The sequence below is a fragment of the Chrysochloris asiatica genome, unplaced genomic scaffold, assembly GCF_000296735.1.
Source record: "Chrysochloris asiatica unplaced genomic scaffold, ChrAsi1.0 scaffold00098, whole genome shotgun sequence".
NCBI lineage: Eukaryota > Metazoa > Chordata > Mammalia > Afrosoricida > Chrysochloridae > Chrysochloris > Chrysochloris asiatica.
This window is the reverse complement of record NW_006408616.1, coordinates 2,747,518-2,763,372: the sequence shown is the minus strand read 5'-3', so window position 1 is coordinate 2,763,372 and position 15,855 is coordinate 2,747,518. Positions and strand designations below refer to the sequence as shown.

The window sequence follows — 15,855 nt, the reverse complement described above, 5'->3', positions numbered from 1 at the left end:
GTGTTGGAAGAAGTACAGCCATAATGCTTCTTAGAAGCAGGGTGGTGAGACTTTGTCTTTCATATTTTAGACATGTTATCAGAAAGGACCAGTCCCTGGAGAAGGACATCAGGCTTGGCATAGTGGAAGGTAAATAGTAAAGAGAAACCCCTCCAATAAGATGGATTGGCACAGTGGCTTAAGCAATGGGCTCAAACCTAACAATTGTGAAAATGGTGCAGTATCAGGCAGTTTTGTTCTATTACACATAGGGTCTCTATGAGTGGAAACTGACTCAACAGCACCAAACAATAACAACAAAAGGATTCAGGTGGTACTAAAGAGTAAGTGAGTAGTGGGGTAGCAAGGCTGTCCTATGAGAATTTCATTGGGAAACCTACCCCATATACTCTCTAGTACTAATCTTGACCCTTTGCACTTCTTTTGTTCCCCACACTTGAAGAACATTTAAAAAGAACCTGATTTAAGTCCCTCGAGGACACCAAAACTGCCAGTTTTACATGGCGTAAATTGAAGAACACAGTATCCTTCAGGGGAAGGGTTAGAGAGATGGAAACACCACCTTCAGAAGTGTATAGACATAGATGGAGGATATGTTGAGAAATCAGTTTCACATTTTGATATTTTTGTTTAATAAAGTTCTCTATGATTTTGCAGCAATACTTTTTGACCTGCCCTTATATATGATGAACTATTTCATGTCTTCCTGAAGAAAAAATGAAATTATATCTTACTTATAAGTGGCTTTTAATTGATCATTTAAAAATTAAATTGGCAGTTATCGTTGCTAGTATGAGTCCCAGTCTGGCCTTAGATCTGCTCAGTGTAATAGTACATTCCTACACAAAGATTCACAATCCCATGATATACATCTTAGGTGTTTCAATGCCAAAGATTAAAGAAATTTCAAAGGAACAACCAGAAGGTTGAATTATTGAAATGCTAATGAATACATGCCCTTAGAGAAAATTGCAGGGAGTCTTCACAGTTTTTAAGGCTTCATCTGAAAGGCCTTTGCAGAATAAACATGGTGTTCAATTTATGTTCCTCTAAAGGACGGCTGGAATTTAAACTGGTGCTCCCAGAGAGTATTTTAAAAGCAGAAGTTAGATCACTAACCAGTATAAATCCATTTAGCTTTCATATAATCTATATGTTCACAATAAGAATTTTTTTTTTATGCAATCTCAGAATAAATTAGTTTACTCAAAAGATACAGCGTCAATTTGTAGATTGAGGATATTGAATGGGGTAGGTTGAACTGCACAAGAAGAATTATGCACTGTTATGAAATGTTGTCACATATCTTCATAAAAATGGAAATTTTACATTTAAAATGATAGTATTTCATAAGGTGGCACCTTCCAAGGAAGTGAAGTAAGGGTTTTATATGATTATTATCCATCTCTTAAGTATCCTTGTTGCAAAGGTGAATATGTAATCTCCTCTTTAAAATAAAACATAGAGAACAGCCAGATATAAATAACTAAATGAATGTAAAGTTACCTGTAGTAATATTTAAACTACAGTGTGATGATGATCAAGATTGTGATGTGTGTGCATGTGGATTATACATCCATCCATTTACATACACACACATCACTATCATGATGATCATCATAGTCCTTGAAATATTGTGACAGGTAACTTTACATTCATTTAGGTTATTTATATCTGGCTGTTCTCTATGTTTTGCTTTAAAGAAGAGATTACATATTCACCTTTGCCACAAGGATATTTAAGATACTGGATAATAAACATATAAAACCCTTACTTCCTTGGAAGGTGCCACCTTATGAAATATTATCATTTTAAATGTAAAATTTCCATTTTTATGAAGATATGTGACAAGACTTCGTAACAGTGCATAATTCTTCTTGTGCAGTTCAACCTAGCCCATTCAATGTTCTATATCTATAAATTTATATTATCTACAGTATGGGAGTCCTGGTGTGGCACTGTAGGAATAAAGCACTGCATCGAAGGTCCGTTTGAACCACAAGGTCAGTGGTTCAAACTGACCAGCCACTCCTTGGAAACTCTATACAGGGTTGCTATGAGTCAAAACGGACTTGATATCATTTCTATTCCCATAATCTTAATTATAAATGTTCCCTGTATATTAAAATATGCATATTTTATGTTCACTTATTCATTTGACTTCAAATTTTTTTTCAAAGTTACAATGTAGAGGAAAATTAAAATGTTTTGCATGATGTTATGTCACACTTGGCATGCCTGGGATCAACTTCTATGGCCCTCATTAATGATAGGTTTCCATTTATAATCAAGTGATTAAAAATAAATATACTGATTAGGAAGGTGAGCAGGTCACTGTAATTCACATATATGTAACATACTTGGGTAATCACATGTTGTCACATACCCGATGTATATTGCAAACTATAATAAATTATTTAGTGGCAAATTCTTGAAACATTTGAAAAGTAAAAAATATGAACTTGTGATAAAAGAAACATCCCCCTAGTCACTTGCACCCACTACCACTCATTGACATTGAGTCCATTTTGATTAGCCACTGAGGAGAACAAAATGACTACTGTGAATGAATACAATGCAGAGACCTTCTTCCAGTCTGCTGTGCTTTGGGCTATTTCAGTGACCACACTTGGTAAAATTGTGTTTTGTGGTCACTGAAATACCTATCACTTAAGGGATGCTACATACACATTTCTTCAAACTTAGACCAAAGACCAGTTGTTGTTGTTGTTGTTGTTAAGTACCATGGAGTCGGTTCCGACTCATAGTGACCCTGCACAGGGTTTCCAAGGTTGTAAATCTTTACAGGAGCAGAATGCCTCATCTTTCTCCTGCGGAACAGCTGGTAATTTCGAACTGCCAACCTTCAGGTTAGCAGCCTGATTCGTAACCACTACGCTACCAGAGCTACCAGACCAGTACAAAGTTAGAAATTAAGTAGCTTTTTAATATTCTTTACCCAATACAAACTTAGAAAACCAATTCCAGGTCTTGTCAAATGAGCAGTTTCCAAGATTTTTTTTCTTGTTCTAACCTAACAAGATCATTACAACCAATAAACAACTACTAAAGATGTCAGCTTGAGGACTAAGGTGCACCTGACCCAAGCCATGGTATTTTCAATAACCTCATATGCATGCAAAAGCTGAACAGTGAATAAGGAAGACTGTAGAAGAATGGATGCTTTTGAGTTGTGGTGTTGGAGAAGAATATTGAAAGTGCCATGGGCTGCCAAAAGAACCAACAGATCTGTTTTGGAAGAAGTGCAGCCAGAGTGCTCCTTGGAGGCCAAGACGGCCCAACTTCGTCTCTCATACTTTGGACATATTGTCAGGAGGGTCCAGTCACTGGAAAAGGATATCATGTTTGGTAAGGTGGAGGGTCAGAGAAAAAGAGGAAGACCCCCAATGAGATGGATTGGCCAGGTGGCAGCATCGATGGACTCAAGCGTGGCAACAGTAGTGAGGTTGGCCCAGGATCAGGCAGTGTTTCATTCTGCTGTGCATATGTTCGCTATGGGTCGGTACTGACTTGATGGCACCTAACAATAACAACAGAGAGAAAACTGATGGCATAATATGTACAAAAACATTGATTTTAAAGATTCCTTGATATAAATTTAATAAATTTTGTTTATATGTCCAGGGGCACTTAATGACAGAATGACCATGGACATAATGACAAAATACCAATGGCATAATATTTTAACTTTTAAGGCATTATAACAATATTTGAAGGTGCTCTGGTAGTGTAGTGATTACGAATTAGGCTGCGAACCTTAAGGTCAGCAGTTCGAAACTACTAGCAGTTCCACGGGCGAAAGATGAGGCTTTCTGTAAAGATTTACAGCCTCGGAAACCCTGTACAGGGTCGCTATGAGTCGGAACCAACTCCACGGCATGTAACCACCACTACCACCACCATGAGCTAGACAGGGTAAGCCCACCTTCTGTTCTATAGCTGCTTACGAAGAATGAAGGCAACAATGTAGTCCAAGTACTGTGGCGTACACAGTGGTGTGCTAATAGCCAGAGGTGAGAACAACCTCAATTTGCCTGGAGGAATTGGGATGGCTTCACAGTGGTAGTATTTGAGGTAAGACTTACAAGATGAATAGGAGTACCCAAAGAAAGATCTAAGACGGGTATTTTAGATGGAGAGAGTAGCCGGGTTATGGAAGTTTGAAATAATGGAATGTGGAAACTAATTAGCAAAGGGTACTCAGGAAAAAAAGGTTAAAGACATGTAATTAGAAAGGAATTACTCCCTTCCCGGGATCGCATGGGAGATGGGTGTCCCACTGGCACACTATCCTTTGGCTACCAGACATCATGCCTCCCAAGAAGGATGTTCGTGTGAAGGAGCCAGTGGGCCCGGTATCTCAAAGCACGCAGCCAAGCCAGGAGCAGGGATTTTTCCAGCCGAGGTCAAGGCTGAATCAGCTGCCTTTCCAGCCCCTAGAAAGCCCCAGGAGTTCCCCTTCGATCTCCCCAAAGTAGTGATCTAGTTTAACAAGGACCAGCTGGAGGAGTTTAAGAAGGCTTTTGAGCTGTTTAACCAAGTAGATGATGGCGTGATCCTGGACAGCCTGTATAGGGACATGATGAGGTTCCTGAGCCAGAACCCTACTAACGCCGAAGTGCTAAAGGTCCTGGTGAATCCCAAGACTGATGAGCTGAAGGCTCGGCGTGTGGACTTTGAGAGAATTTCCTACCCAGGCTTCAGGCAGAGGCCAAGAACCAGGATCAAGGCACATCTGAGAACTATTTGGAAGGCTTTCTTTCGGGTGTTTCCTAAGGAGAGGAATCGCAAAGCAATGGGAGCTCAAACACGTTCTCAGATACCACACTAGGAGAGAAGATGACTGAGGAGGAGGTGAAGACTTATTCTGGCAAGACACGAAGACAGCAATAGCTGCAACAACTATGAGGCCTTTCTGAAGCACATCCTAAGCGTCTGAGCTCTACAGATCCAATGGGGCCAGTTACTGGAACCGTCTCCCCCGCAGGCAGGAACAAGTTCCTGCCACTAGGAGGCCACCTATTGTTTTACAATAAAGAAACGGTTCCTCCCTTGAGGGGTGGGGAAGGGGAAAGGAATTACTTAATTTTATTGAAATCAGTTATAAATTAAAAGATGGTAACAAATGTAGTTTAGTTCTTTATTTTGAAGACTATTGGATACTACAAAACTTCTTATTCCTTGCGCTGTAGGTCAATAGGTTTCAGCTGTGATTCCTCTCAGCCCTGAGTCAGCCAGCAGCGTCAGGGTGGTAAAAGATCTCAGATCCATCATCTCTAGTCCTGTGCGGGTTCTTGTGCTTTCCTATTGTTGTTGTTACTGAGTGCTGCTGAGACCGTTCCGATCCATAGCGACCCTGTATAGGGTCTGAGGAGCACAGCTGGTGAGCTTAAACAACCAACCTTGCAGTTCAAACCAGCTTTGCTGTCCAGCACATTAACCGCCACAGCTACACCAGGGCTTTCGTAAGATGATATATATGTATATATATATATAATGCAATGCAATGCAATGCAATATCACCTTCCATACTTGTCATGAAGGAGCTCTGGCAGTGTAGTGGTCACGAATTGGACTGCTAACCTCAGGGTCAGCAGTTTGAAACTACCAGCAGTTCCACAGGAGAAAGATGAGGCTTTCTGCTCCCATAAAGATTTATAGCTTCTGAAATCCTATACAGGGTCACTATGTGTTGCAATCGACTCCACAGCACATAACCACCACCACCACACTTGTCATGATGTAGAAAAGTTGTTATTCACTCACATACCAAGGTAAAGAAAATGCTTGCTAGGAAAGAGGGAACCTCTGAAAAATGCTAAGCATGATAAGGTAACAGGGTAAAAGCAGAAAAGTGATTAGAAATGGGAAGTCAACCTCGGAGGATGTTGCATAACCCAGACAAAGTGAAGACTTCAGCTATTTCTCCATTTGTCACTCTTCATGCCATTCTGTTTAACTGAATTCATGTGTGGCCCTGAGTTACCTTAGAGTCATGAAGTCATATTTTTGTATTGAGGTCTTTGGTTGGGGGAAGGAGAAGGAAGTGGCTATTTCAAATAACAATCAGGTTCTGGGTAGAAAAATTACTACTTTGAGCCAAGATTGTAAAACCAAGGCTATTTCCAATATTGATTAGAGCATATTTCAGAATGTCAGCTTCCTAAGGCCCCATTGGCTTATGTCTCAACCTGCTATCCCAGCGGATTATTCATCAAGGAAATACTTTGACAGAGACCAGAAAGTAAACTCTGTGACAGTAGGAACTGGGTCTATCAGGATCACTGGTCCATTGCCTAGTTCAGTGCCTGAAACTTTGAGGCATTTAATAGATATTTGTTAAATGAGCGAATGACCCTATAGTGTTGATATGTAAATATTCTTGGGTCTATCTAATTAATGAGGACTGTGTTCACGATTTTCTTCCTAAGGGATTATAAATTCAGAATATAAGCAACCTAGAATAAGTGCAACATTATTTTAAAAACACATATGTAGATAGAGAAGAAGACAGAAGAGGAAAGACAAAAGGGAGAAGCAGTTGACTTAATTTCTTGTTGCTAGTTGTCATCCAGTCAGCTCTAATTTATGGTGACATTATGTATAACACATTGAAACATGACCCAGTCCTGCACCATCTTCAAGACTGTTGTTAAATTTGTGTCCCTTATTGTAGCTACTGTGTAGTGACTTCCAAACTAAGGGACCCGTCTTCTAGCACTGTATCAACATTCTACTGTGATCCACACGGTTTTCAGTAACTAATTTTCAGAAGATCAGGCTTTTTTTGCTATTGTATCTTAGTCTGAAAGCTCTGCTGAAACAAGTCCCCTATGGGTGACCCTGCTAGAATTTTAAATACCAGTGGCATTAATGAACTTACTTAGGTTAAAACAATTTAGGGATGAGATGTGTATTAGAACTCCATCCCATTTTAAAGGCTGCTCAGCACTAATGGCAGTAACCTTATCTGAAAAAGTGGGAATGAAAACAACGGCTACAGAGCAACTAAATGACAAGAAGAAATAATGAAATCCAGGAGGATAGTACCAGTGGGGCTGTTGATAGCAGCCAAGCCGCACAACAAATTTTAAGGTAGATGTAAGACATTGGCATCCCCATGTTGGGAGAAGACTTGAGGTTGGCAAAGGTGAAGGTCAGAATCCAGGAATAACAATGCAATAATGGGTGAGGACTCAGAGAAAATTGTTATAATCCTTCAGACTCAAGGGTATTTGCTGAGACTGCTGACATGGTTCAGGGAAACAAGGGTTACACATGCATTCACAGTGATCTAAATCTTCTGTACTCCAGCTGTACCAACACGGAGTCAGTGAAATGGACCATAGTATGGAAAATACAGTTTGTGATTTACTTCTGTCAACTTGTAAAGCTGAGACAGATTTCTGCAGCTGCATTGGACAAGCATAGGTCCATTGAGCTCATTAAGATGTCAATGACCAATCATATAGACCATGTGTTTCTAGGTCTATGACTCTATTCACAATTCTGAAGCTCAAGACGTTAGAAATCCAATTTATTTTTTTATAGAAATTTGGTGATAGAACAGATGTAAGGAAGACTACTTTCAATTTGACCTCACTGTGAATATACATACATTTCACTGCTGCAATGTAATGATTGCGTACTACCCCAGATTCTGTTGTATATTATGTGTAGAGAGTTGTTGTTGTTAATTGCCGTTGAGTCGGTTCTGACCCATAGAGACCCTGTATACATATTCTCAATTATCTTTCTACCATCCTAAGTGTTCTGAGTTCTGAAGCCAACCTGGCTTCAAGGCTTCAGATAAGGGATTGTATACCCACATTCTAATTTTTCCTCAGTGAGGAAAGTTTTTCAGCTTTTATCAGTCTAAAGGTTATATGTGCTAGAAGGTCCAAGATGATCTCATATGTCTGTAGGTGAGTGCTGCATACTGACAAGACAGACTTCCTTTTGTGGCCATCTTGGAGTCTCAGTAAAGGAAAAATTGTAAATTCAAGGCCTCTTGATGCCTTGACTTCAGAGTGTACATTATACGATCCACCACTTTCTATTGGTCAAAGTCATAGGTGGATCGGATTCAAAGGTATGGAGAAATGCATTCTGTGTCTGGATGGAAGGAGCAGCAAAGGAGCATGGGATGGATAAAATCTATGGCTGTTAAACAATTTGCCACAATTTTCCCTCTGACTGCAAAAGACTCACAATCTTCCCACACATAAAATATGCTCATTCATATTCCAGGGTCTTCAAAAATCTCATCCCATGTATTGCAAAACAAAGTCTGTTTCTGTGGAGTCAATTTACTCATACAACAGAGTAAACATGCCCTATATTATTTCCAAGGCTGTAATGTTTCTTCCACAAAGCAGCTAGTAGATTTGAACTATCAACCTTTGGGTTTGCTTAACTTTGGCACAACCAGAGCTCCTCCAGGTAATGCATCAGGTTTAAAATCCTGAACTTGTGCTCTGTGTCTTATCCGCACATAGATGAGGCTTCTCTTGTGGAGTTTCTCAGATTTCTTGATCCAACAACTAAGTTAAAAAGATAATGTATCTACTCACCCTCACTCAAACACACAAATAAATGATGAGACAGAGAAGAGAACTGCACTAAATATTCCTATTTAAAAAGAGAAATAACTGGAAATATGTAACAATTATTGTTGTTGTTGTTGTTAAGTGCCATTGAGTTGATTCCAACCCATAGTGACCCTTTATAGGGTTTCCAAGGAGAAGCTGGTGAGCTTGAACCACTGACCTTGCAGTTCAAACGACTTTGCAATCTGACGCATTAGCCCACAACGCCACACCAGGACTCCGAACAGTTATTGTTGTTGTGAAGTGCCATCAAGTTGATTCCGACCCATAGTGACCCTGTGTAGTGTTTCCAAGGAGCAGTTAGTGAGCTTAAACCACCAACTTTGAAATTCAAATGACTTTGCACTCTGACATATTAGCCCACAGCACCACACCAGGACTCCTTATTAGCCTATAGTAATTCTGGAATCTGACCAGATGTACATGGAGAAATGTTTGCTGACTGGGACCTAATTCTTCTCTCTTAGAGATTTTTCTAATTATTTAGAGTAATTTTCTAATAATCTTTTGTTCTTTGGCTTTTGGGTACACACCCTGGACCATTGGCTTATTTATATGAGAGGGCCTTCCTTTTTATAAGAAATTGCCTGTGATTGTGTGAATATCCCAGCTTGTTTTTGCCTTTAGGAAGCTGATGTTCCAGAGACTTCTTGAATTGTCTCTTTCCTTTTCAATCCAACCAACACAACTCCCTTAAGATCCTTTATGGGTATTCTATGGATAGAAGTCTACTCTATCAGACAAAAGCTAGGCTCACTATTCTTTTCAAGACTTAACTTCTCTCTAATTTGTGTGATGTGTCAAATTTGTGTGATGTGTCTGGATTTACAAGAGTTTTGTCTAATTGAGAAGTCTACCAGGTACCACCTTAAATCATGCTTATAAAAGAATTTAATAAAAGGGACTTACAGCCACCCCTTCTATTTGATCTTGACCCTGAGACGATGTTTTATTTAAATTAGCCTGTGCCTAATTTTTCCTGTGATATAAAAAAATTTTTGATCATCTTTTCTAACCCAGCACATCTTAATCCTTTTATATTTTCTTTAAATTCTATTTGCAAAACTGAAGAGTTTTTCTTTAGGCAATCCAATCTATAAAACCCCAGATTTCACTTAACATTCTGCCTGGAAATCTTCATAGCCAGATCTATGAATTCATTAGGAAAAAAAAAATCTATCTTCCAAATTATCCCAGGCAACGTTTTGCCAGTTGTTTAGACACTATATAACAAGGATGACCCTTTCTCTAGTCTCCAATGGCAATTTTCTTACTGATCTTCTACTAATCATTGTCTCTCACTGCCTCTAAAATTACCCCACATTACCAAAGCCAGTACATCACAGTTTAGACTTTTGTAATGACAATAGGATTTTAAATATCCCATCCCAGCTGATCTTTCTGTCACACCTTACCTCAATTTGATAAACTGACTTGGTTTTGACTCTTGAACATTGTCTCATTATTTGATTTTGAATAAGTTACTTAAAATATCTACCTCATCAGATTTTTAGGATTAAATGGAATAATAATATTCCAGGCAGATGGTCAAATCCTTGTGTAACACTATGGGGTAAAGCAATGGACCACAAGGTCAGTTTGAACCATAAGGTCAGTGGTTCAAACTCACCTGCTCCTTGGAAACCCTATGCAGCATAGCTTGAGTCAGAACTGATTCAACAGCACTTAACAATAACAACATCAGGCATGTAGTGGTGATTGTTTGCAGTCAAGTTGGTTCAGATTCATAGTTACCCTGTACGGGATAAATCTTTATGGGAAAAGAAATCCTCATCTTTCTTCTGTGGAGGGACTGGTAGATTCGAACTATTGACCTTGCAATTAGAAGCTCAGCTCATAATTTACATTCTCTATGCTACGAGAATTCCTTTCTAGGTATATGTGGTGGTTGTTATGTGCCATGGAGTCCGTTATGACTTGTAGTGACCCTGTACCGGGTTTCCAAGGCTGTAAATCTTTACAGGAGCAGAAAAGCTCATTTTTGTCCTATGGAACAGCTGGTAGTTTTGAACTGTTGACCGTGAGATTAGCAGCCCAACTTGTAATCACTACACTACCATAGTTCCTTTCTAGGCATATATTAATTGATTAATAAATTGCCAGTTTTCCTCCTTTTTCTGTTTAATCAGACAGGTGTTGTTAAGTGCTGTCAAGTTGGTTCTGACCCATAGCAATCCTGAGTTATGGTGTTGGAGAAGAATATTGAAAGTGCCATGTGCTGCCAAAAGAATCAACAGATCTGTGTTGGAGGAAGTGCTGCCAGAGAGTTCCTTGGAGGCCAGGATGGCCAAGCTTCGACTCTCATACTTTGGACATATTGTTAGAAATGACCAGTCACTGGAGAAGGATATCATGTTTGGTAAGATGGAGGGTCAGAGAAAAAAAGGAAGACCCCCCATGAGATGGATTGGCCAAGTAGCAGCATCAATGGACTGAAGTGTGACAATAGTGAGGTTGGCCCAGGATGAGGCAGTGTTTTGTTCTGCTGTGCATAAGGTCACTATGTGTCAGTACCCACTTGATGGCATATAACAACAACAACATCTTTATCTTTATATACTTTATATTTCATATTTATTTTGCTCATCTCTGAAATCTTCACATTTTCAGAACTAAGTCTATCTTAAACATTATATTGTATTTTGTTCTTAGTTCTTTGAAGAAAATCCTATCATAATCTAATTGTTCCAAATCAACTCATTTTTGCCCCTCACTCATCACCTCTAAATCGTACTCCCTCGCCAAAATTTCAAGAGGTTAGGATAAGCTAAAGGACTGGGAAAGAGATTGAGTTGCACAAAATCAGGATTTGGAAGGACCTGAATCATGGAGATGATTATAGCAAGATCAGAGAGTCATGAAGTTAAAGATCTTGGGGAAAAAACTAAACCTTAGGCAACAGTATAAAAACATGGTGTGCTAAAGATTACAGGTTAGAATAAACTAGTGTCATAGAGTTGAATATTAGGAGAGAGATAGAAGCATTATCAAAGCAAAAGCAGCTCTAAGAATACAATTCAGCCCAGATAATTTCAGGTTGATTATGTGAATTATTTTTTATAAAGTATAGGGTTATTGCTGTTGTTAAATGCCATCTAATAGTTACCCTGTATAGGATTTCTGAGGAGTGGCTGGTGAGTTTGAACTGCTGACCCTATAATTCAAACCTACCTTTTGTCCAGTGTTTATCCTACTGTGCCACATGTAAACACGGGATCCTAAAGATTACAGGCGGGGATAAACTAGGGTCATAGAGGTGAAAGTTGGGAGGCAGGTAGATTTATCAAGTTAAAGCAGCTCTAAGAATACAACTCAGTCCAGATAATTATGGGTTAATACGTGTAAATTTTTTTTATAGCTGATGGTGGATTGTGATGGGCCAGAATTCCACAAACTCCAGAGAGTAGAAATTCAGTGGATGCATTGCTCTCTCATTACCATTTGTGATGTTTACATGACTTTAAGATTTTGGGATTTGCTTTTGTATCATCCTTTAAGATGCCTTTACATCAGTGTGACTCAGCAAAATAAAAGGTCTTTTAAGTTATATGTTTGATAATTTAGATACATGTCCATGAAGGCAGTATGAAGAAGCAGTTAAGCCTTTACAGAACTCTTACTCAAGTAAATTTAATTGTGTGGCAGAAGTAAGTTCTAAGATTTGTGGTGAAGTACTCAAGAAAATTCTACAAAATGAAAAATAATAAAGTCTGACCCAGGTACATCTAGAATTCTGTAAAATATTCATTTTTATATTTTCTGTAAAGTAGTTTATTCACAAGAAATACGTCAGTTGGTTCTCTAGTTTAGGCTGAATATGTGCTGTCAAATAGTTACCTCACCTAAGAGTAATATGATCAAGGTGATGTTTTTATTTTACACATTTTGAGGCCAGAAAACCTTTCTACAGTGTTTTTAATGTCCCAGAACTCCTATACCTGTGGGACTCAAAAGTAATGGAGCAGATACAAATGAAACATGTCCTCCGTGACCACACTTTTCTTTCCAAAACCCCCAGAGAGTCAAAATGCAGTTTGAAAACCAGTGGACTAAAACAATGAATTAAAACATTTCTTTTTTTTCTCTTGAGATGTGGGTTTAACACCAGTGTAAGAATCCAAGAGAAACAGTGTCAACTGGATTTTAGATGTTTACTGCAAGTTTTCTATTTTTCCAAAAGGCAGATGAGTTTATTGGAAAGGGATAAAGTCACAGTGTCTAAACTCTGCAAAGGTACCAACACTCTGGGGCTCTCTTCTGATAAACTGCATGCTATTGAAGTCAAAGTGCTATGTGATCTGAAGTCAAATAATATACACAAACATTTATCCCAGGAATGATAAACTTTCATGTTGTCTATTTTTTTAGATAATCATTGTTCCATTGTTATTCAAAGAATGTATCTTTTAGGATGTAGGTGGTATTCTGAAACATACAGAAATAATTTCAGTAGCACAGACAAAATTTCATCTCTGGCATGAAGCTTGGCCTTGGATTCCAACAGTAATTCAGCCGTGAGAATCCAGTATAAGAGTTATTAAGTGGGCCACAAAAACCTCCTCTCAGTAATTGCTACCTCTTCTTCCTCTATGCCTTGAATAGAAGAACATGCGAAGGTCTTATATATTGTGTTTTGAGGCAGTCGATGTGCATATTATCTATTTATGAATTCAAAACAATATTATACATTGTTTTCCTAGGGCTTCAAATCCAGATATATTAGCATTTTTAATTGATCTTATGAAACTCAACAAAAGCTATTATGTTTGTTAAAAAGAAAAAAAGAAAGTCCTCTAGTGAAAATGTAATAGTGAGTTCTAGAAAGCCAGATAATTTCTTTGCTTAATAATAGTTTTCTTTCCTCTTGGCTGCAGATTCTCATAACTAGCACCATGCCAAACATTCGAAGATTGGATTATGGCCTGTCGTACTTGATTATTTTTGTCAGCATGCTGACCCGGGGTGCCCTTTTCTTGTGTTGTTCCTTCTGTTTCCATTTTTCATGTCATCCAGCTTTTCATCTTGTCAATCAGCTTTTGACTTCCTGATTAAAGTGTCTGTCACAGGAGCAGCCTGGTCTCCAGTCAGTTGTTTAATTTGTTCCTCATGGCATCCAATTGAGTTATTCATCTGGCCCAGCTGTTCCCAAGTGCTTCCAGCATCACTTTTTCATGTGTTTGGGTTTAACCTCTATATCTATGTACAACAGTGTGAATTGTTCCATTCATACTGTTGACTGTGGATTGCTTTGCCTTCCTAATGCCTTGACGCTACTAGGCTGGCTGCTACAATGTGGCCAAATCAACTGAGAGAAGCAATATTTCAATCTGATGTTATGGTAACAAGTACAACAAAACAGACTACTTTTCAAGAATTATAGCAGGCCCTCTTTATAACAATTAGGACGATGTAATGGAAACTCTGGACTGCTCAGATTCAGATCCACCCAAAAATAATGTTGATGGTGCTTGGCAGAGGAAAGGAAACATTAGTCTGCCAACATTGTGGATATTGCCGTGAATGCTCCCGGACTTATTTGCTGCATTAGGTGACATGAGATACTCTCTTGGAATGGATTGATGCAGATATCCAACTGGAAAAATGAAATTAAGTAAATCTGCTGAGTTTTCAATGTGAAAACTTGTCTTCTAGTGGTAAGATGATTTATATTATGCAACATTCAAGAAGCCACATAATGCAACAGGAAACTGGAAGAAAAGAAAGCTAGAGTACATTTCCCACTCCCCCTTTTAGCCATTCAAACCTAATCAATTCAAAATTTCAGTAGATTGTTTATGAGTGGGCCATTTCTTCTAGATGTTCCTATCATGTTTCTCCTGCACCCCATACAAACTTGAAATGGTAATTCCATTAGAGCACTCATGAAAATAACAAGGGACCATGTGCCTAAGATTTATAAGAGTATAGAATAATCTAATGAGCATCAGGCAACAGGCTTAACACAACTGTACAGCCTGCCTCCCACTTCTGTTTGATTTCATGGACATATTTGCAAGGAATTTCATTACTCCTATAAAGTATACATTTATTTCTTCACATTAATAATATGGGCATTTAAAAAAGATGTGGGAATCTTGAAGAGAACAAAAAAAGTTGTTAACATTGTATTTTGGCAAGGTTACTGCCAATTTAGCAAAGGAAATAAAACTGTTTAGCTGAGTAAGATATTTACAAAATATTGTGAAGTTGTTTCTGTGAAGTATTATACACATACTAAGTCATATTATTAGCAATGATATTGCAAATTATGTAAACCTTTAATATATCTCATTTAAAAAATAATAAAATGTTTAGGGATCATAAATCGTGAAGAGTAATGTAGGTTGAAATGTGTACTTCTTTGCTTTTTGTTCCCCTGGTAAAATAAACCCCATAGGCTCCCCAGGAGAAGTTTCAAATGAAGAACTTTTCAGAAAAAGCAAGTTTTAAATCCCTTATAAGGAAGTTTTCCTTGTTGTCTTAGGTGGAATCACTTTTCGAAATTCACTTCTTTCAAGAAGTACCTGCCATAAAGTATCCAGCATAAGGGTTAGTGAAGTAAATACAGAGAATTGGTATTCAATATTTACTCCACTCTTTTTCTTGTGTCAATTTCTATGTTGGTTGTTGTTATGTGCCGTGGAGTCGGTTCCGACTCATAGCAAGGATTTCTGAGGCTATAAATCTTTATGGAAGCAGAAAGCCTCATCTTTCTCCCATGGAACACCTGGCAGTTTTGAACTGCTGACTTTGCAGTTTGCAGCCTTATTCTTAACCACTATGCTACCAGAGCTCATGGTGACTTTCTACGTAGTAGAGGCTAAAAAGCTAAAAATTTGCTAGACTCCTTTGCAGCTAGAATTCTAGATTTGCTTGAAATTTGTCCCATCAGATGTTCTTATGCAAATTTGGAAAGCAGACATAAGACAAAGGTCTTTATCTTGCCATACCTATTTATTATGTTCTTTACTTGTCTATCTGTTTATCATAGTCTAGTGTCTTGTGTGTTGCTGTGATACTGAAAGCTATGTCACTGGTGTTTCAAATACCAGCAGAGGCACCTATGGTGAAGTATCAGTGGAACTTCCAGATTAAGAAAAGACTAGAAAAAGTAATTGGCAGTCCACTCTTGAGGCACTGGCCCCTGGAAATGCTATGAGTAGCAGTAGAACAGTGTCTGTTATAATGTTGGGTGATGAGTCCC

The 15,855-nt window shown here is 38.4% G+C and overlaps 1 pseudogene; it reads left to right on the top strand.

Annotated features, from left to right (window-relative positions):
* The first annotated feature begins 4,331 nt into the window (after window positions 1-4,331).
* On the top strand, window positions 4,332-4,960 carry LOC102832907 (annotated as a pseudogene).
* The last annotated feature ends 10,895 nt before the right edge of the window (window positions 4,961-15,855 follow it).